The sequence below is a fragment of the Anguilla rostrata genome, chromosome 9, assembly GCF_018555375.3.
Source record: "Anguilla rostrata isolate EN2019 chromosome 9, ASM1855537v3, whole genome shotgun sequence".
NCBI lineage: Eukaryota > Metazoa > Chordata > Actinopteri > Anguilliformes > Anguillidae > Anguilla > Anguilla rostrata.
The window spans coordinates 16,857,000-16,879,520 of NC_057941.1; the positions used below are offsets into that span (position 1 = coordinate 16,857,000).

The following is a 22,521-nucleotide window of genomic DNA, read 5'->3' on the forward strand; positions in this document are numbered from 1 at the left end:
TGTGGAACCTGTCGAGACAAAACGACCCCGAGTAAAAATCATAAAATTGATAAAGAAACAGGAAACCACAGGAAGGCCCAGGAGCTGTGGAAACCTGGCCTGTTCAAAAGCGCTCATCCGTGTGATCGTCCACTGCCTCACTTCCCCCCCTTCGCTGTCCGTTGGGCTCTTTGCTTTGACTATCACTCTGTGTTAGCAGAGCTGACAGCAACATGCTCTTTCTGCAAGTCCACAGCTAAATAGGACACGCATGCACGAGGCAGGTACCCCGACTGGTATTGACATACATTCGCCAGCACGAGCATTGCACTTAAAAGCCTGGCAGCTGGGGATTGAGAGATGTCAAGATGCAGAAACACTGGGGGGGAGGGGATTTGGGGGGGGAGAACAGTTTGCATGATATATTAAATTGGGAGGGGTGCTGTGATGAGCCGTCTGGCTCCTGTCTGTCTGCCAATGCAGAAGTCTGTCATTTCCCTCTGCTCTCCCCGTTGTAGGAAATCACAAAATACCTCCATCTAAAGTTTTTTTTTATTTTTTATTATTGTCTTTGTTGCCAGAAATGACAGAGATGAATGCACGAATGTAATAACCAATTCAATGCCTTCTGCTTAAACAACGCGCTGCTAGTCCTCTACGAGCGTAAGGACAAACCAGCGGGCTGTGTGGTGTCAGTGACTGACGGCTGATGGAGTTACCTGATGGCTGCAGTAAGCTGCCGAAAGAAAGGCGGCGAAGTCAGTCACCAAAGCAGTACCGTGCAGAACATCGCCACTAGTCCCTGGCCCCATTTTATTTTTAAATAAGCGTGTCACTGTGTATCTAAAGGCAGAAATGAACAAAAATCCCAAACGATTTCCTCTCCGAGCACTAGAGTCTCAGTTTCCTTTCTCGATTCCTCGTCCGCTCCCCTGTTCCAGCAGGTGACCCCTGCCGCTGCCGCCCAAAACACACGGTACTGGGAGAACGGGGGGCTGCTCGGCGGGCGGGGGTCCGCCCCAATCCCAGGGAAGCGCAGGATAAATTGCTGCCATAAGACGCCCCTTGCTGATCCAGTATATGTTTCCCCCTCCCTCACTTTCCAGGAGAACATTCAATAACCCCCCTGTCCTCCCTCCTCCTCCCCGCCACCCCTAGCCGCAGATGTGGCCCATGCGCCTGCTTCCTCTGACACAGTGTACCTGCAGGATATCTCCATTGACACTAGTCAGTCAGAGGGAATAAAGGGTGAGTTATAATCGGCTGTATAATCAGGGGCTCGCAGTAATAACCTTAAAACTCGTTTGGCTGGCAGGTGCGGGCATTCTTGCCCGCCACACGCATCGCTTTCTTGGAACACACGCAATGTTTCTTCAAAGATCTCTGTCCGAGATTTCTTATATCGAGGGACACTACAGTGTGCGATCACCCAAAGGACGGCTTATTAGAACTTAAAGGGTAGATTTTCATCGTGTAAATATGTGCTCTGGTTTTTTAAAATTTGTTTCCTTATTTATTTATCCGTCTCTTCGTAATCTTCAGATTAGAGCTTCACTGCTCACCCTCAGAAAGAGGGTGCTTTATTGACATTAGGGTCAGATCTCTGGAGCGGGTGTCTTTTTTAGGGAACGGTAGCGCTCCTGATGCTCTGCTTTCATTGCGGAGCGACAGCGTTCGGTATTCATTTAATATGGATACATTTATGAATTCATTTAATATGGACAGAATAGTTGTATGGAAGGTTCCCCCTGGGCCTGCGCAGTGCATTTTCAAGGCAGAGCTCACATCAGCGTCATTAAAGTGGTACAGTAAGCGCAACTGACCAATAGTGAGGAGGTACTTCACAGGGCCTGCTGATCATGGAAGGAAATCCCCCCCTGGACGACTCTGAACCCTTCTGTTTTAAAGTCTGAGGCCGGGTCACCTTTCTACATAAAAGCGCTCAGCGTCGCCTCTCTCGTGGACTCAAGTCTCGGGGAAAGAATGGCCTCCGTTGAGATGCTCAACTCACGATGTGATTAAAAAGAGCTCTGTAAAAGTGTGCTCTATATGCCGGTCGGGGTTTTCACCCTCAAGCCCCGGCAACCTCAAAGGGCACTAGTGCATTTGCAGCAGGGGGAACTGGGCCCCAGTTCATGAGTCTGGGGCATTAACATGCCAAAGCAAGACTTCCCTGGCACCCCTACCCCCTACCATCTTCTGAGTGGTTTGAAGGAGTGATCTGTTCAGCTACAAGTGACAACGAGAAGCAAGGAACTGAGATCAAGTTACAACTGTCTGTCATCAGAGACCTATTTCCAACAGTTAGGAGCCCTTTGAGCAAATCACAATGGGGGAGACTGAGGACACACGCACACACGCACGCACACACACACACACACACGCACACAAAATTTAAGAGCACGTGGCAGGATATTAAGAGCTCTTTTTGTTCTTTAGAGAAAACTAATTTTGAACTGGAGCTTTTTAGTAGATGACTTTTGCATTGTCTGGTATTTAGCACTTCAATCATGGTCTGAGGTTTTCGCCCAGAGAAAGACTGGCTGCGGATGCCCATCCGTGTTCATAGCTGATGTCACCTGCAGGAGATTACGGTGTGAGGAGGGGCCTGCCAGCAAGGTTGCCGAGGTAGCCGGAGCTAATTAAAGGCACAGCGACCGAGGCCAGCGGCGTCCAACTTCAAACGCTTCATAACTTGGCGGGGGCCGGAGCGAAAGGTTGCATCTCAGGGGCGTTGGGAGCAGCACCGGGCGCGTGTGGGGTCTTTGCCTTTGACCCACGGGCCAAAGTCGAGCTGGGATCAGGTTCTAGGGGCTCAGTGGGGAACACCTCAGGGTCAGCCTACCTGCGCCTCTGTGTCTGCGTGCCGCAGCCTGTCGTCATGGCAATGTGGACATATACAGTGCCTCTGTTCTGTAGAGCAGAGGGAAAAATTTATGCTAATGCCAGTAATGAGAGGTGGGGAAAGAAATTTGAAGTTATAGCTGGCGCATCTAGCAAACCAAGAACCAAGGTCTCTTTTTTGTTGGAGGGAAAACAGATGGTTATATTCATATGTTTTAGGGTGACTGCTTGAATGGATAATGACCAACAGAAATATGTCTGCTCATTTACGACACATAACCCCTCATTTTAAAATGAATTGTTGAATGCACTATACTTACAGTCAAACTGTTTGGAAACAAGCAAAACAAACAATTTAAGATGCAAGTTTTAAACATGGAAACCAATGGTTCGGAAATTGAATGCTGCTATAATTACATTAATTTGAACAGTTCCTGTCACTAACAGGGTAAATACCAAATATGCAGGTAACATAAGCAAGATTAGCATATTCATGTCTGTCCTTTCTCCTACACACTAACAGGTTAGCAGTGCACAACCAAATTAGAGATTCAGCAGAGAAAAAATACCACCTCACATGTGCCACCTCACATGTTGGGGAAAAAAAATCAAACCACAAGACGTATAAGATACTGCCTGCCAGACAACAAAAAGATTCACAATCAATCTATTTTCACCATGTGAAAGTAGCACAATCAGCAGTCTTTATAATTGTGTAGCCCCGAATAAATAGCATCATGCAGGCACCATTCTTTTTGTAATCAATGGCATTCACCTGCTGGTGCTCATAAAGGTTTTGTCAAGAAGAGAAAAACCAATGCAGCCTTTTGACTTCACACATAAAACCAAAATCCTTTGCGTTTTCTATGATTTTAATGCCTTTAAGCCATTACAATCATTACAATTTTTCCATTTTGATTGAAATTACATTTAATTGTTATAATCATTGTCGTTTTGGATTTAAATTGCATTTAAGACTGGTTCCAACTGATGCTCAACATGCTTTCCTGATGAAAACATTGTAATGGTGCCAGTTGTAAACCAAAGGGCATTTTTCAGAACTTTTACAGTTCCAGGGCCAATAGACCCACTGACATGTAATTTGACATGTTGATGTGCACCAGAGCTTCATAAGTAATGCCAGAACAACCCGTCTAGCTGAAGGAAATATGATGACATACTCATACAGCGGCACGAAATATGAAATTCTGAGTTGTTGCAGGATGATTTTTAAGGGTTCTGTCAAGTGTGAAATCACCATCAATATAAGTGACATTTGGACCAGAAATTCATTTCTTAATCTTTCAGCTCTAACTGCAGAGGTTCAAAGACAGCTGTGGGATTTATCATGAAGTCGTCTTGTTTGGCATCCAATATTTGTGGACGTAAAGTTGGGAAAATGCCCTTAGTTACACTGTTACTGAAAAAAATCAATTATCTACAAAGAGGGTGCTAATTATAGAGGACGATCTCACAGGGTTTGGAAATTATACTCTTGTGTGCTTACAGTATATAGCTGCAAGCCTGAAATTTGGTATTCTGTCAATATTACATACCTCTATCTTCATGATGTGGCTCTCTACAAGGCTTAAGAAAATATCTCTTGGACATGCTGCATTTCACCATTCAGACTGAATATGCGGGCTCAGAATCTTCATAATCAATAAATCTGTGATTTATTATTAATTGTCTCTTATTAATAAGAGATGGAACAAAATCCAGAAGTTTTCTATATCATTCTGGTTGGATACACTTGACCCAGCACATGTTTAAGGATTTTTTTGAAAACTGCGAGCCAGTGTAGCACAAATGCACATGACGCACAGTACATTGCGGCTACTGCAAAATCATTAGATTCAACACGTGAAATCATGAATCATAGTATGCATCACTGGCTCAGCATGCGGCCATGACTATCAGCCTGCTGTGTCCAAGCTCGCTTCTCTTTTGTCACTAGGATGCTCAGAGGCTTCAAAGTGCAGTACACAGCCAACTCTGGGACACACAAATAATTACAGACCACTGATCATGCTTCCCTTGCCTGCCAGGTTCACCCCGGAGCACGATACATTCTTAATCTTCTGCTCCATTCAAATGTGTGCCTTCGTCGTGCTTCTCCTGCCTAGTTATCCTGTGTATTTCTTTAGCCAGTTCTTGTGAGTGCAAAACAGTTGCAAAAGCATCTGACTTGTTTTGCTCAAATCTGTTGGCAGTCATCTTACTATCTGACAAACACCACGAGACATAAAACTGAACCAATACACAGTACACAATACACATTACACAGTTTTAATCTGAGTTACCCGGTTTAAGCAATAATCATGGTAAACCGTTATGGCAGATTTGTAAGATGCATTACTTAGGCTAAATCACAGCTAAACTCAGGCTTCCTTTTGTCTGTTCCTTATTTCTAGTCATCTTTGTGATAGATTGGCCCTTTAGAATAGCCTGCAATAATGACATCAATAACATTCTCATCCAATTGAACAAGTCTCTCAATTTTTACAAAAATTTTTGAACAAGATATTACTATGCTAAATGAGGCTGCTTTCAAAGCGGGTTGGGGCAGTTCAAAACGATATCTGAAGGATTGTCTGCTTAATCTGGGATTAGTGTTACATAGTGTTGTCAAATTAAAATAGTATTTGTATGCCCGATAGTGTAAGACATGCTAAATATTATGAGCCTAAGCACAGTCTAGACATTCAATCTATGAAGATCATGAAACTGATCAAACAGAATATTTGTATCAGCAAGGCAGACAGGCAGAAATACCTGAAGGATCACCTTCTCTTTATTTACAATCAGATGCAAATACATGATGGAACAGATTCAATGGGGGAAAACGTGCCAAATCTAAATTCACTGTTTGTTAAGATTAGGTTGATACTCAATATTCATACTGTATTTGCAATATTGGGCATTTATTTATGGGAAAATAAACACAAAGGGTTATATCTTTCTCTGAAAAACAACTTTAGAACAGCAGAAACAACAGACAAATTATAATTGCAAAATAAAAAAATAAAAAAAACGGAAACCTCACGGATGTGTTTTTTTATTTTTATTTTATTATTTCATGAGATGTGATCAAATAGAGGCAGATTTCTTGGTAACTCCCTAGTGCTCCTTGTTTACCGCTTTATGTCAGTCCAAAAATCTCTTTCTGTATATTTGTGTCTGCCAGAATATATGGAATCAAAGCAACAGCACAATTTACTCGCTGCTCAAACGCCATGTCTAACTGATGTTGTGAAAATCAAAGTCAGCTGCAAAGCACGTCGGGATCCTCCTTCAGAGAGCAAAACGATTTTTTTTGACACCACATGAAATCATTCAACTTCACCGCCTATGCTAATGTCAGGAACGGAGAGCTTTTCTCTTTTCCGGTGGAGTGTTGTTTTCGCGGTTCGTTTTCTTTTTTTCACATTCAATAAATGCTTCTGTTTGACAGAGACACGCGGCCTTGAAATTCTGGCTGCTGGAAACGGGTGATGCAACAGCAGAAACTCGCCGTGGCAGGCCGGCTAGAGCTTACTCAGCTCACGCTTCAGGATTTAAGCCTGTACCGTCTTTCTGTCACCACGGAGACTGAGCGTTCTAATCTCCAGGCACGTGCTTGTGTACGCGTATGGTTACCTTGCAAACCGGGGAGCCGGAAGTGGAGCGTTTAAACCACCGCCACCTGTTGAGGCAGAGGAGCCCGAGTGATCATCCCTGTGCGTTTGTCAGTCCGAGCAGTCCTTTTGTCTGTGAACAGGACAGGTGAAAAGAAACGAAGCGTTGTCAAACGACTGTCTTTGGGGTAGAATATGCCAATGAATGTACAGTCAATTCTAATCGTGCAAGACTGGCTTTCATTAAATGTCTGGGGCATCAGGTGACGTCAGGGAAATAATGAACAGCTGTTACTCGCGCGCTCAAATAATACAAATCTAATAAAGTAAACAAGAAAAAAGAGAAAATGGACTCTAAAGGTTAATTACAATTATTATTATTTACAATGTTTTTCAAATTACTTTCAAGGTCCTTTCAGTTTATTTTGTTTATTTCATCCTGTACCTCTAATTAAAAACTGGTAATTATTCAACATACTTGCAAATAAGTCATCAGGTATGGATATTAGTTTCTGTTTTTTTGGTCAAGCACGATTAAAATATGAAAAAAAAAAAAATTCTGAACACGAGTTTCTTGACAAGTTTCTGTATGTAATGTGTGTAGGTTGTGGACATGTTTCTCAGGGAAAGAGGTGTAAATTGAGCTGAGGGAGAGTCATCTCGTGATGCAACACTGTCAGTATGTTCCAGGATCGGACTGATCAGCATGTGGCAGGTAGGCATGGAAACGTCATGCACCAGCCTCCATGGCTCTGGTGCCAATCAGTAGCCAGGCAGAGCCCGGCTCTCCATGAGGGCCCTCTATTGCTGCACCCAATTTTCACCATATTGCAGGCTGCAGACGTGAACGTGAAATTAAAGTTGCCCAAAAGCCAGAATAGTTATGTCTTTGCAGCAGTGCAACATTAAAATATTTGTTCCCTTGATGGTTCTCATTTCAGAGATTTTATTTCCCCAGTGCCACTTAGTGAATTCTGTGAATATTTGTGTTGTATCTTCATACTTTTTCAACAAATCCTAGCAATGAGAAAATGGCCATAAATATGATCAAATGACAAATGGAATCTAAATCAGCAGAATTTATGATGTGGAGAGAGAAACAAAAGGTGCAGTGCATGGTTCATCTACACATACTCGCATTTTAATATATTCAGATGTTTTGAAAAATCTCAGCCAGAGACTGTCAATTCATTCTATTACTTCTATTGCAATTCAAACTGCACCAATAACAGACACTAGGGCCCAAATACTTGGGCTGACTTTGCCTTGACCTTTGACAGAAGTCACTAATTATCCTGTTCAATGTTACGGTACATCTCTAGCAGCTTAACAGTAGTGCTTTGATTCTATTTACCTATTTCAGAGATACTGTGGAAGTTCAAGTGCCCCCTATTCACTCGGCTTTGTATTCGTTTTCCTCTTTAAAAGAGAAGTTAGCCAGTATCAGTTTTCCTCATTTGGGGAAAAGCTATCTCAAAGAGGATGATCCGCTTCCTCTCAGATTGACAAGGAAAGCTCCTTGATAGTGTTTTGGATTTCAGCGCTCAAAGTTTTTGCCAACATTTTAAAAAGACATTAATTCTGCTTAATCATTTGAAAAATCAGGAGCACAGCATCGACTCCGAGTGTCTTTGAAAAACAATGTTCTATTCTGTTGTCAGATGGCTTTTTGTGAACTTAATTGATTTGTTATTATAAGACTTGTGTCCAGCCCTTAGTGATGTATTAATGATGGTGTATTTTTAGCGAGATCCCTACTAATGTCAACCCTGGTAATGCTACGCTATATAACAACAAAGAGTTTGCATGCTGCGAGCAACTTTCACAAGATCCTTGAATTATACACATGGTTTATTTATTCATAGTTTAAATAAATATACTGTTTGATTAATATGAATTTGGAATGCCCCTTTTTTTGGCAAGAAATGGGTCTCCTGCAAAGCTGAAACAGAATTCCTTGTCCACAGTCTCTGAATATTTCACATATTTCAACATTATTTCATATTTCAATCCGTTACAATATACATCTGTGTAGAAATGATGTCGGATAAATCGCTGGTCGTTTAAAAAAAAGAAGTGTGCGTCGTAAATCAAATAAACGGGGAGCAACACTGGTGTAGGAATGAAGTGCTGCCAAAACTTTGAGCCTGGGTTTGGTTCAGTCACCTACAGTCTGACCCAAGAGCAGCGCCCGCTGGCGAACTGTGACTCCACAGAACGCCCACTGCAGGGGTGCCCATGCCAGCCCCACACGACAACCAACCGACACCCACGCATGCACAATCCAACCGACCTGCCGGTAGAACATGGTTGAAAACGTGGCACAGACCGCATCTTTGATGGACCTGGCTACACCGTTGTACCTCATTTTCCAGAAAGAATATGAAAGGTCAAGTCTGTGGGTGTCGGCAAAGTACAGGTTGTCAACAACAACATCATTAGACTAGAGTGACACTTGAACTGAGCCCTTGCACGGGTCGCCTGTTAAATGACAGTTTTTAATGAAAGGACCCCTGTTTTTGAAGTTAGATGAGTGCCTATATGAAAATGTACAATACATCACAGTCCTGAAATTATTTGAACATAACTTAATATTGTTATTGATACAATACAATGAGCATATTATAGTAATAAAATGAAATATTTAAGCCAGGATGTTTAATTTAATTAATAACTCCAAACACCTTCTCCCAAACACCTTGGCTTGCTTTGATGTGAACAGTTCTATGTCTCCATAAAACGTGCACAATTACACTGCACCTTTTATTGTCTTATTATGGTGAGATATTTTGGATTACAGGCCTGGAAACAATTCGCCACTCAAGAGAAATGGCATCAGCTTTTAGAAGCATATCTGCAATTAGAAAGATGCGATATGAGGACGGAAGTGTATTGTTGTTCGTAAGTGGCTGAAAAATCATTTCCTGAACCGAGATTCTGTCCGTGGATTTACTCTCATGAAAAAAAGGGCAGTTCAAAAATGTCAATAATCTGTTTCAAATGCACGAAATAATCCTACCTCTAATTACCACGGGCGGCATTTATAAACATATTCTCCTCTTCTTCACTTCCCTGTGACCCCACCACAGGAGATTTCTGTAACACATAAAATGGCACAATTATTTTAACATCAATCAAGGCCATCAATCAATCAATTATTTTAACATCAATCAAGGCTATAAAAGAAAAACGCTGACATGAAAAATGCTCAGAATGCATTGGAAAACTAAAGAGGAAGACTATAAGGCAGTTTTACACTGAACCTCAAGACCTTGAAAGATGAACAACAACCATTTTGTGGCAAATTATGTTCCATACTGGAAAAAGTTTAGTACACAATCAAACATCTCTCCAAGTCTTTTTTTTTTTGGTTAAGACTTACTTTCATTTACTGAATTGTTTTCATTCTGCAGCTGTGTTGTATTATTTACCTATTATTTTGTAAGAATAAATTCTGATATGAACAGAATTAGAAGGATATATAACTCTGCTGTCCTTAAAACACACATTTAAATTTTTTTATTTTCTTCTGTGTATTCAGGTGACTCTTTAATGTTATTCACAAATTTGCACCTCTGAACAACTACATTTTAATGATCTATTTTACTTTAGAAATAAACTTTTCATAGCATTTAAAATGAAAATCAACTAGAAAATGACGCACTCACAATTCCAATGTATGCAAATTACTAATGAACTAATTCATGACTACACAGAATGATAAAAAAAAAACTTAATATACAATTATAAATATACATATATAGTAGTGCAGTCAAATCATTTTAATAAATCATGTTAAGTAAAATTATTTTTGTAGAATAATGATAAAATAATTTTAAAAACAATGGCAAATCTTGGGTATATCAGATTTTAAGAGCAGATTAACAGAAAGACACAAATACATGGTTAAATATCGGTATAAATCCTGAATAATTTTCTTACTTTTGACATCCACCCAAAGACTAAATTAACATTTACTGTCAGCTGAAATTATTGCACCCAGTTCAGATAATGTTGACACAAATACACAGCTAAATCCTACTACAAGTGCACAGTACATCTTGTTCCAAACAATAAAATGGAAAAGAAAATCATTCAATATTTCAAATGCACCCGCACTGAAACAATTGACAATAGATTGTCTGAAAAATACAATGCATAGTTAAAACAAAATTGTCTTTCCAGAAAGATTCTTGTTGTATTATGCTGTGTACACCACGTGTGGTCCTCAAACCTAAAAAAAAAATAAATAAAAAAAAACCTGCACAACGCAGCTGGCAAACAGACGGTTAGAACGAAAGCTTAAGTTTGATGTTTTGTTGTTATTACATTCTAATTTTCAGTATGTTCAGCATTTCACCAGTTAGTGCATTTAATATTCGTGTTCATAAAGTTAAAGTTAAATCATAAACAATCCGCGCTGCGCCAAGGTGAATCAACAATAGCCAACATAACAACCATAACGTGTTTCTGAAGAAGTGAAAGTACACAAAGCATAGGCCCACATTAAAATTCAGCTTCTTGTTTATTCATTCTCTGCTCTATTTACTTAGTCAATTTTCTGTTTGAACGTTTGTAAAGCATTTTCGTTTCGAAGTAGAAGCACAGCACGAAAAAATAGGGTAATTAAAAAAATATATTTTAGTCGGCCGCTAAATGGAATGCATCTGTTTTTTTCTCTTTCATTTAAAGTCGAATTTAAATTCTGTAAGAAATATGTCCGTGATTGCATTATAATGTTATGAACAAGAACTTCACCGATCTTTTGGGGGATGGATTCGGAAACAGATGCTAGATGTTGATTCGTTGAATGATGAGTGAATCAGACCAAGTGTATAAAATGGAGACACGCCATCTGTTTTTAACATGTTTGTTCTTGTCAGAGACGTTAGAAACTGTCACCACGTCCTGCGTGCTCACTAGGCTACAGGAAGAGTATTGACGTCATGCGACAGAAAATACTGCAATGAACAGTGCATTTGTTTGTAAAAGTGGTGCAAAAGTAATGGCATAGAGACACTCCTTGAAAGTTCGTGTTACTTCCAGATTGTATTGGCTACACTGCTTTTACAGTGTGCTATAGTTTACAGTGTGCATTATGTCCGCTGTTTATTCTGTGCATAAACCAGGGGATGCTATAAATATACTATACATGGAGTCAGAGTTGTGGTGCAGCTTTGTCAATCAAAAAATTATTGTTGAACAGAATAGCTGGGTTATGAGAGATGACGAAACAAAATACTGACTACTTACATGGTGTAATTACATTTTCATATTTTCATGGACTTCACACTGTCTTCAATGTTGTGTTATTTATTGATTTGTTTATTTATTTATTTTGTTGTGAAGTGAGATGAAAGAAGTCATGTATTAACAACAGAAAGATTGCTGAGAGTGGTCTAAATGGTTTTTAATTGGCAATAAATCACGCTCATCACATTTTCTTTTCACTCCTACAAGTGATGAAGATGATTGGGAAATGATTTACAAAATGTAACCTCATGTGTGAGAAAAAAAGAGCAGTTTTATTATTGTTTTCATTTTACATCATAAAAGCTTGAAGAAACAAAGGCTCAAAGAGACTTATATAAGAGTCTGCCCTGTTGCACACACAAATAGGCCTGAATGATTGGTGGTAACTTTAAAGGGAAAGAAGATATTAATATAGTGTTCCTGTACAGAGAGAGCCAGAGACAGAGAGAGAGAGTGTGACCGGAGCTCATATATTTATGTAAAAATAGATTTTCAGATTTTCTGTGTCTGTGTTTTCTAAATGATTAAAAAGAATAATCATGCTAGAGATGCAATGGAGATCATTTCTTTTACATGATGAATTTCCCCCTCATTTTGCTCAGCCAATTTGAAATGGAAAAGCCCAAGCAAACAATTTTCTGCTACCAAGAAACATGGAATACATGAAATACATATAATGATCTATTTACAAATAATGTATATGGCAATGCTGAAATTCAGAAATATAATTTCCCAGTCTGCTACCAGGCTCAATATCAATAAAAAGTAAGTGGCGCTTCGTATAATTTTTGTAAGTACAACACTGTTTTCATTCTTATATATAAAATCATTATTATTATTACCACAGCCACCATGTTCTTGAATATCTACATTTGAATGTGCATAAAACCGTCCAGTATCTAGGTGATAGCTTCGCTCTCTGTGGGTTTGTAAGTGGCACAGCTGTAAGCGATACAACGCAGCTACCATTGCCTTATTAGCAAGGGGAGTTCTGCTATGAAGAGCCAGTGGTGCTCTGAATGAAATGAATAATTTAATGAAAACAATGTCTTTGTTTTCATTAAATAAACACCAGCGCACAGCTGACTGCTATCCAAAGAATGGAGTGCAATATGATCTTATTTAGACTTCATTTGCTGTATAATTATTTGAGCATCATTTGAAATGAGAAATTATTTTCAAAATATACAATCAGCTATACACATGTCAATGCACCTGATAAGTCTGTTATTCTCTCATTGTGTAAAATTTTCTCAATCTGCTTAAGAATATACAAGGCCTTTTATACAGGGAAGTATCCTTGTTGGCAGAACTTCAGTGCGAATGCGTTTCAGAAATGGCAAGAAGAGGTATTTCGGTGTTACTGCCTTTGATAACAAATATCAAAGGGTCTGAAAAAATAGCAAGGACTACTGATACATACTTTCATTACAAAGGTCTCTGCATACCTGTCAGGTTTAGCATCACAACACACTTTTATGATGTGTACCTGTGATGTCTGTCTACTGAGTTTAATTTTTAAAATGAAATTTTCTTAAAGTTCAGTGTGACTAGACTGAATGCAGGGCATATATTGTATCTTTATACATGTGCTTATATAGACGAATAATAGAACCACATTTTAAATAGTGTTATACAAGGAGTGAGCCGCACATGTGCTGTATGTGGATACTGAGAAAACAAATATCCTGGAGCAATCCTGGAAAAAACTGCAGAATGTTTTAAAATGCATTTTGCTTCAGAGCACAACATTTTGTAGGATTTTGAATTTCACAGCTGTGCACACAAAAGTACCATGTTTCTTTAACGCCTTCTACGGTACACACTAAAGAAGAATGTGACAAAATAACCAACAGGCAGATGATAGAATAGGCTGTCTATGCATGACCTTGGCTAGCATACAAGCTATATGAACTGAGAAAGGCAGGGCTGAAAAAACACACTGGAAGTAGCTGAGTCACGCTGACGTATCAATCGATCCTGCATCTTAGATGAGGCAAACATGAAAAAGGGTCAAGTTTAAGCATCAAGGTTCAGATTCAACTGCTCTCAAACTGTTTCTAGTTCCTACGAAAGTTGGCTATGATATTATTTTCACATTTCGGCTAATGACATTTATATGTACTGGAAACCTCAATTCTGCCTGTTTATAGTATTCAGAAGCTCTATTAATGTTTGACAGTTGAACTCAGTTTGAGTTATGTCAGTTTTAAATGCCTTTCAGCACTGTGCTTGGCCCTTACATGAAGGAATAATTCACTGACAGAAGACAGACTGTGCAACTGTGCTTAACAAGTAAAGAGGTAAATATACAGCATAGTCTTCACAGGCCAAATACGGCTTGCCGGTATTGACTGTCAACCTCTAGCAATTATCACAACATATGCTTGAAGGGAAGAGAGTAAAATGCACATATTGAGCCCCCAGCTGCTCAGCCCACTCTCCCCCATCCCCAAAACATCCCGGCACCTGGTTTCAGGCAGACAGCGGAGCTTCGGGAATTAAACGAGCGAGGGGCGCATCGGAGGGGTACACCCCTGTCCCATGTGCGTTTGGGAGCCGCGGCACCCCAAAACAGGTCAGTCGGAGGACGAGCGTCACTCACCTGGCTCCGTGGCATACCCGGAGGAGTCAGAGGACGTTCTCCCGGGAGGGGAAGGCGGGGGGAAAGGGGGGTCACGGTGGTACAATACAGGCAGCTCGCCGCAGCTGTCGGCCTTCCCCGCAATGCTTCGGCTCAAAATCCTTTCCACGTTTAAAGTGAGAAACGGTGTGGCACCCTGAATCTTATGCATCCTCACCCACCAGAGGCATGGGAGGCCCAGGCATGGGAGTGGCACTTTACAGTGTGTCTTTGGGGACGGATTACAGACTGAGATTTACAGCTGGGAGGCTAAAGTTACACTATTCTTCCCGGCTTGGTGGGGGTCTCCCAGCTTTCTGGCAACCAGTAAGGTTTTTTAAAGAACTTTTTTCCTTTTCTGTTTTAACGTCCTGGATTGTGTGTATTCGTTTGCCTGATTTTAGTGACACACAGACTACTCTGGTTTTTGTGAAAAAAAAAAAAAAAATTATAGAAAAGTGAATCACAAACTAGCGGTGAATCGACAGGGAATATTTTTGTTTGTAATGTTTTCCCTCCTAAAGAAGAGGAGGAAGAAAGGAGTGGACAAGGCAGCAGAGCTCTCTTTCACCGAAGCGCGGAACAAAAAGAGAGCAGTGTGCCACCTTCTGGCTCTTTTCTCATTCTCCCTTTTCCTTTTCAGCATCTGAAGATGTGAGGGAAGAAAAAAAATGAAAACCTTTTGAACAGATGAGAGACGGCGGGAGTAGTCCCTCTCTATCTCTTTCCGGAGGACCGGGCTGCCTCCACTTTTGTCATTCCATTCCTGTCCACAAAGTCTGCCATTTTTACTGTCTACGCTCCTCAGCTTGCCCTTCTCTTTCACAACATACACACCGCCTTACTGCACGTTCTCCTTTCTTCTTTTGAAATGTGGGCTTTTCGGTTTCCTGCTGCACTTCCTGTTTGCTGTTTTTTTTTTCATTGCGAGTCTCTTGGTCCTGTCAATGTCAGGGAGAACGCATCCAGAACAGAACAGACATGGCTACACCATGCTGAAACAGAAATCGATGCATGCTGTGGACTTCCTCATCAGGGCTTTGGGGAAGTACCTGTCCTGCTTATAGTTCAGTGAGGGGCATGGAGTTTTGTGGACAGGTGATATGTCTTAATCTGAGGCACACACCCCCTCACTACTGTGGCCTATAATGTGATGGGACATCTGTGGACTATTTCACTTTCTGATCGTCCAACTAAACGAATGCCAAATAATGGTGGCATTATCACTCTCTTAACAAACTGCAGAAATGGAGAATGAAAAGTGTAATTTTTCTGCACATTATTCCCTCCTGATTATCAAAGCTATTTCAGTCCTTCTGTACTACTAATTTTCTGTCCCATTGGACTATTACTAGGAGGTAGTCCAATCTGGTCCTTTTAATGGTCCTTTTAAGTACTCTTCTATGCATTATTATTATTATTATTATTATTACTGCTGTTGTAACTATTTTGTTGGGTGAGGATTCCTCAATATGCCAATATTTATGACACGCAATTAACTGCCGTAGGTGTACATTTTCAAAAATTTGCAAATAGGAACATCGTAGTCTTGGAACACAGCAATTATGTGAGTGTGATGTTCACTTCTGGGTCAGTTCAAACAGCAGGGCAGCCACCTGCTAGTGCAATTCCCTGCAGAGGCACCTGTAGCAGATGCCTATAAGTCTGCAATTTCACCACCTACGGCGCAGTCTGGTAGTATTTGGGCATTGACACAATTTTTGTTGTTTTGGCTCTGAACTCCAGCATACTGAATCTGAAATGAAACAATGAAGGTTAAAGTGCAAGCTGTCAGCTTTAATTTATGGGTATTTGCATCTATATCTGAGATCCATGTAGGAATTGCTGCCCTTTTTATACATAGTCCCCCCCCGTTTTAGGGGACCAAAAGTAACTGGACAGTTGGACATTCAGCTGTGTCATAGCCAGGTGTTTTGTTGCATTATTAGTTCATGCACAAGAAAGTTAACACACGGTCTAGAGTTCATTCTAGGTGTGGCATTTGGGGTCTGTTGTTGTTGTATCAAATGAATGAGGACACAAAAAATGTCAATGCCAGTAAAGCAGGCCATCATGGGGTAAGAATAAATCAGAGACAGTCAAATCATTTGGTGTGTCAAAATCAACTGTTCGGTACATTGCTAAGAAGCTAGAATACACTGGTGAGCTCAGCAATAAGCACTAAATATGACAACTTTGTTAAATTTATGTTCATACATAAATAGGGGACTATGTATGAAAAGAGCTGTAATTCCTATATGGATCATGGATATGAATGAAAATACTCATATTAAAGGTATATCATGTAAGTCTGGAGAAATGAGCAAGAAAGAAAAAAAAAAACATTTGAAGAAAAATGTTCCACCCCCTCTCCTCAGCTCTCTCTTCAAACACATGCACGCAAACCATTTTTTCGCAAGAGATCCAGTTAGCCAGCGAGAGCAACTGAAACCCTTCGAGAGAGATTGAAACCCTGCGAGAGAGGTCCAATGGACAGCACTTGCACTCCAGTGGATAGCATGCCCGATTGAAAGTGGCTTGCGTAACAGGTCCGATGGAGAGCACGTGTGGTCCAGTGGTTAGCGTGGGTGAATGAAACATAGCAGCCAGTTAGGTAGCTTCACATCAGTTAGCTAGATAAGAAACTTGTTGGCTGGCTTGCTAATTCCTGTCTGTTGATTTATCACGTGAATTATTATTGCATTAATATTAAAATGATCATGATCGTGTTGACAATTATCATATATAGTAATGTGTTACTTATTTCCAGTTATTGATAAGGCAACTCAACCGTTTTCTGCATTGTCATACTTAATGTGTAGCCAGATAACAGCAGCTGCCACTTCCTTGTTGTTTACAATGTCAGTAATGTTACTACGCTCCCATACAATTAGTGGACCAGTTTGGCAACATTTCACTGGTACAGGAGTATGATGCAAGTATGCATTTCACCTCTAGAGTAATGAAAAGACAGGATGTTCTTGCATTAAAAAGTATATTTTAATTAAACCAAACGCTCTTTTTTGACATGGAAACCGACATGCTATGATAAGTTGGCCTACTGTACCATATTATAAAATTTCTTGTCGATGGGGTTTGTTCGTTCATGAAGACCTACTATAGGTAAGGAAACTGTAAAGCTTAAAGGGGTAAATTGTCAACATGATCATCATTTTTTAACTAGCTCAATAGTAATTCACCTGGTAAATCAACAGACACAAACTAGCTAGCCAGCCAGCTAGCTAGCAGAACAATGTAGTCTTGGCTAACCAGCTAACTCAGGATACAAAGTATTTATCTAGCTAACTGATGTGAAGCTACCTAACTGGGTGCTACATTGAATTCATCTTTGCTATCCACTGGACCGTACATGCTGTCCGTGGTGGGATCTCTCTTGCAAGTCACTTTCAACCACCCTTGCTGTCCACTGGACCGTACATGCTGTCCGTGGTGGGATCTCTCTTGCAAGTCACTTTCAACCACCATTGCTGTCCACTGGATTGCGCACGTTGTTCATTGGACCTCTCTCACAGTGTTTCAATCTCTCTCGCAGGGTTTCAATTGCTCTCGCTGGCTAACTGGATCTCTCTCATGCAAAAATGGTTTGTTTCCTCTTGCGCACCTCAGTTCTGGAGAGAGAGGACAAAAAGTAGAGAAAGAAGTGCAACGCATCATATCTCATTCACAGGTAGAAGAGAAAACGCATATCATAATGAACGTAAACGATGAACATATAGTTTTTCATTTACAGCTATGGGCGATAGCAAGCATATCATTTACAAAAATTGTTGAGTTTGATGCAGTATTGCTGGCAAGGTAGAGGTAGTTAGTGTGAGCTGGCGGTGTTAACAAAGCTTAAAAAGTAAAAAAGTTAGGGATCCTACTGCACAACCAAACTTTATTTTGAATTTTATTGTTTTACTACAGCACATTTCGTTCTTAATGTCTATCGATGAAGCAACTGCAAGTAACTAAGTAACTTCTTTGGCTACACAGTTTGGGGTGACAACAAATTCCAACAGAAATAGAACAAGCAAGGTAATTACCTGTCCAGCAGAATGACTGCAAGCTCAGCGTCACTTTTGAAGCCCTTTGAATAGCCGAGTTCTTGCCATCACTAAAAAGCTGAACCGGTGTTTACTCGTCTCCTTTCTTTTGGTTTAAAATCTTTCTTTTCACAGTTATAGTTGGAAAATAGTAGTAGGCAAAGGCGGAACCGGTCATTTTGGCAAATTTTCTCTGCCTTTTGTTTTTTACTGGCTAGCTATAACACTATCTCTGCTCTGCTCGTATCTGTCTAGCCCTGCCCTGTCTGCTCTTACAATGCTGTGAAAGTGCAACAGGATTGACAGGCGGGTAGGGAAGGCTCCTTGTACAGAGCTGTCCCGATTGATTAAGATTCATGCGCGGTAAATTTGAATTGGCTGATTTCAGAGCCTTGGGCAGTCAGAGAGACTAGATTTTGTTCTTTGAGCTATTGATTTATCGATATCTGTCAGAATGTGGAGGAAATTTAACAAAATATTGACAAAAGTGTTCTAAAACAAACTGCACCTTTAAAGCAGACCGTCTGCACTTTAACCTCATAGTCTCATATTCATTGTTTCATCTGAATGTAAATCCAATGTGGTGGAGTTCAGAGCCAAAACAACAAAAAATGTGTCGCTGCCCAAATACTTGCAGACTGCACTGTACAGACCAGACCACCCTAACCTGATATCATGGGAATGCAGTTAAAATCAAAGCAAGCCCAGGTACTGAGGAGTCATCTGGGATCAGGGGATCCAGCGCGCCCCCCCCCCCACAGTCCCCACAGCCACGGTGTGGCCACAATCTATTTAAATCTGTATAAACCACTTTGTTACATGCATAATGGAATTTCTAAAGTAAACATGTATCTTGCTGTGTATTTGTTGTTTTTGCCTTTTTACTTTCGGTGGTATGCACATCTTCTCAGAACTTTAATTACTAGCTGAGTTAGTTAGATGACAATTGCACAAAATAATTCTGTTCAACAATAAAGACAACATACTGTGAAAATACAGAAAATCTTTAGGCGGATTACTTATAATTCACAAGATCTTCTGATAAATACATTATACTGCTGGTGACCTGAAATAAAAGATTTTTTTCCAAAATCTAGTGAAAGAAATTTGATAGCACACGTTACCCCCTGGTTAGCTGCTCCTGACAAGGGAGTTAAAACAAAATAATGGGAAGGGGTTAAAGAAAATGCAAAGATAACATTGTTGCCGGACTCTAAATGACTTTCCCGGTTGTGGAGGCTGAAGTGACACAGCCAACTGACCCCTGACTCCTGACCCCTGTCTGTCTGGGGAGCGCCGGCACACGGTGAGTACAAGGAACAGTCCTGCGAGGCACTGGAAAGGCTCTGGTATATACACGGCGACGTGGACAGGAAGGATTACAGACTTGCCTACTGCCTGGCCGGTTTAGGCCTTCCCCATTAGACTGCCCGGCCGCTGCAGCCTGTGGGATGCTCTTCCCTGGATGGGGACTGGGCTTCAGCCTCGCAGTACCCGGAAGGGGGGGTGTGAGGGGGCGTAGGCAGGGAGGTGGCAGCAGGGTGTCCCCCGGCTCTGAGCTGCTAATTATGCAAGGGAGAAGCCGATTACCCCCGCAACGAGCGGTACGGCGAGGGGGGGAGGGACGGCCCACGCCCAGCGGGGAGGAGAGTCCTGCCACAGGAGCCACCAATCAAGCGTGAAGCAAGAGAGCTCGGACCCTGGGACCCGATTCAGTGGGAAAAAGGCTTGGCCGCCGGTTCAGAGCGCGGCAACTTTCACGGATTAGTTGAGACGCTATTCTGGAGCCTGAAAGGGGAACACAGCACGGAGGCGGCTTCAATGCGCGCACAAAAAAAAAAAAAAAAAACCTCCCGAACAGCTGGGAACAGGGCTGCAACCCCACTCGGTCGCCATGGCAACAGAATATCTCACATTTTTAGCAAAATGAAGACACTTTGGCTAGAATTGGGATATTTATTTTCCCACCTTTAATGTGCCTGTTGTTAATGGATTTTTTTTTTTTTCCTCGGGCGAAAAAGGAAAAATTGTGCTTCCCCTCGAGTGAGTAAATAAGTACAATTTGGAAAATTGCAGTAGAAGCAAAAATGCACATTGTCAGCCTCTAGAGGTTTAACAGAGGGGCCTGATCTTAATAATTTCCTTTATTGTCCCGTATAATCTTAAAGAGACAAAAATCTATAAAATTAAAACATACTATTAACGAGAGAACATTTCAAAAGCCAACCATATCCTTGTAGCTTCTGAACTGCGTCTGGAAGTCATTTTAAATGAAACCTTTGGTTTCATACTGAAACTCTATTTAGAGGCTAAGTAATCAGATTTGTGCTGCTGTTACATCACTGTTCCCCAGGTCATGCATACATTACCCCTGAGGACAGAATAAAGACTATACGCCCTCTTTCAACACTGCAGCAGACTGAACCTCACTGACAGGTAATATCAAGGCTTCTACATATCATGGAACACACACACACACACACACATTTTATTGAAAGCCCCTGTTTCTTCAAGTTTTTTTTGTTATTATATTTAATATGTTAATTATATGTTAAAATTGAAATAAAAAAATAGTAAGGAGGCCATGTGACCATCTGAGTGTAATGAAAACTATGCCACATGAAAGATGATTGATTCTTTAAATGACTGACTTATTGATTCATTAAATAGCTGATTGAGTCGATTCATTAAATGACTGATTGGGGTGATTGGTTAAGCTTGTTCCAGCCAATTACAGCATATTTTAATAATCTAACACTGTATCAAATGATCATGTATTATCCATCACAGTCCCTATCTCTGGAAGTTATTCTCTTCATTATTCAGTCTTTTTCATTGTCATTCAGAGGAGCCCAGGGCCCTGCTTCTCTCTGTGTGACAATTTCTCCCCTTGCGTAATGGAGGCAAGGAACTACCATATGGCTTTTCACTTGAACGTGATACTCATTTTATTATTTGTCTGCAATAGGCTTGCCCTAAAATTGATGTACCGTGTAAAGACTTTTCTTCCTCTTTTTTTTTTTTTTTTAAACAAAATTGAGGCAGTTAAATTTGACATTTACATGTATATTACAAACACGTTTGAAATGCAACGTCTTTTTCTGGGGGAGAAAAAAAAAAACGTGGTCACGTGGTGGTACAGTATATCAATGTGAAAAAATGAAAGAGATAGCGTGTTACCACAGGGTAACAGACTGCATATAATGAGCAGTGTGAGGCTCCCCATCACTTCATTAAAATCTTTCTTTAAATCTATTAACATGCAAACTTGGCATGAGGCATGAGGCATCTCCTGGGTGTATTAAAATCATTATAGAGAGGATGGCGTCACCGCGATAGACACTAGGGCTGACTCCCATTGACTGCCTCAATGGCAAATTGGTGTTTATATTGTCACTAAGTGTCCCTTTGCGTCCAGCGTGTAATTAAATGCAATTTGTAGCTACAGAACGCGCGCTGAAAGCAGATGAAAAATTAGAGCTTTTTTTTTTTCCTCTTCTTCTTTCTGCGCGAGTGTTTATAATGTAAGAGCTCACTTCAGACGCGATGATCAATTGCGCAGATATTTTTAAATTTCCCAGAGTTCCTTGTGATCTGAAGGATGCGCACATGAAGGTGGAAGTCTCCTCCCTGCCTCGGTGCCCCCAGGGATCGGGGAGCGCGGCTCTCGGTGCAGGCCCACTTTGAAGCCACGAGCTCGCAGCTTTGATTGCGTTTACATTCTGTGAATATTTCCTTTTGCTGCCTGCTACCTCATGCTTTCTTTTCTCTCCTCGAGATTACATATGAAGAAGACGTAAAAAAAAAAAAAAAAAGTCACCGCAGAAAACCGCGAACAGTGCGCTTCTCGCCTTTGAAGGAAGCTTCCCGAAATTACAAGTTGTCAGCTGTCATTTCCCTTGTTTACGACCTTTTTCTGCCCGTCTTTCCCACCTCGTTTTCCCGTGTTTCGCATTTAATTGCACCAATAACACATGCAAGGGTCTTAAGCTCCACACATGGGACCAGGGCTTGCTACGTGGGTACGGAAGCTATTAAAATATTTTCCGGCCCTCGCGGTTTTTTTATGGGTATAAAGTGTGTGGATGTACCCCACTGTGCGAACACTAGCTACGGGCACAGAGTGGCACTGTGCCAAGCCCAATAACTCGATAGAGAA

The 22,521-nt window shown here is 40.9% G+C and overlaps 1 long non-coding RNA gene across 2 annotated transcripts in view; it reads left to right on the plus strand.

Moving 5' to 3' along the window:
• Positions 1 to 22,521, plus strand: part of LOC135263068 (uncharacterized) — a 65,345-nt gene that overhangs the window by 13,122 nt on the left and 29,702 nt on the right. Inside the window, exon 3 of one of the 2 annotated variants that reach the window (XR_010332387.1) lies at positions 14,960 to 19,221. The exons of the other annotated variant lie outside the window; for it this stretch is intronic. This is a non-coding gene — a long non-coding RNA (uncharacterized LOC135263068). Of the gene's footprint in view, positions 1 to 14,959; positions 19,222 to 22,521 lie in introns of those variants that run through there. 2 annotated transcript variants of the gene reach the window in all.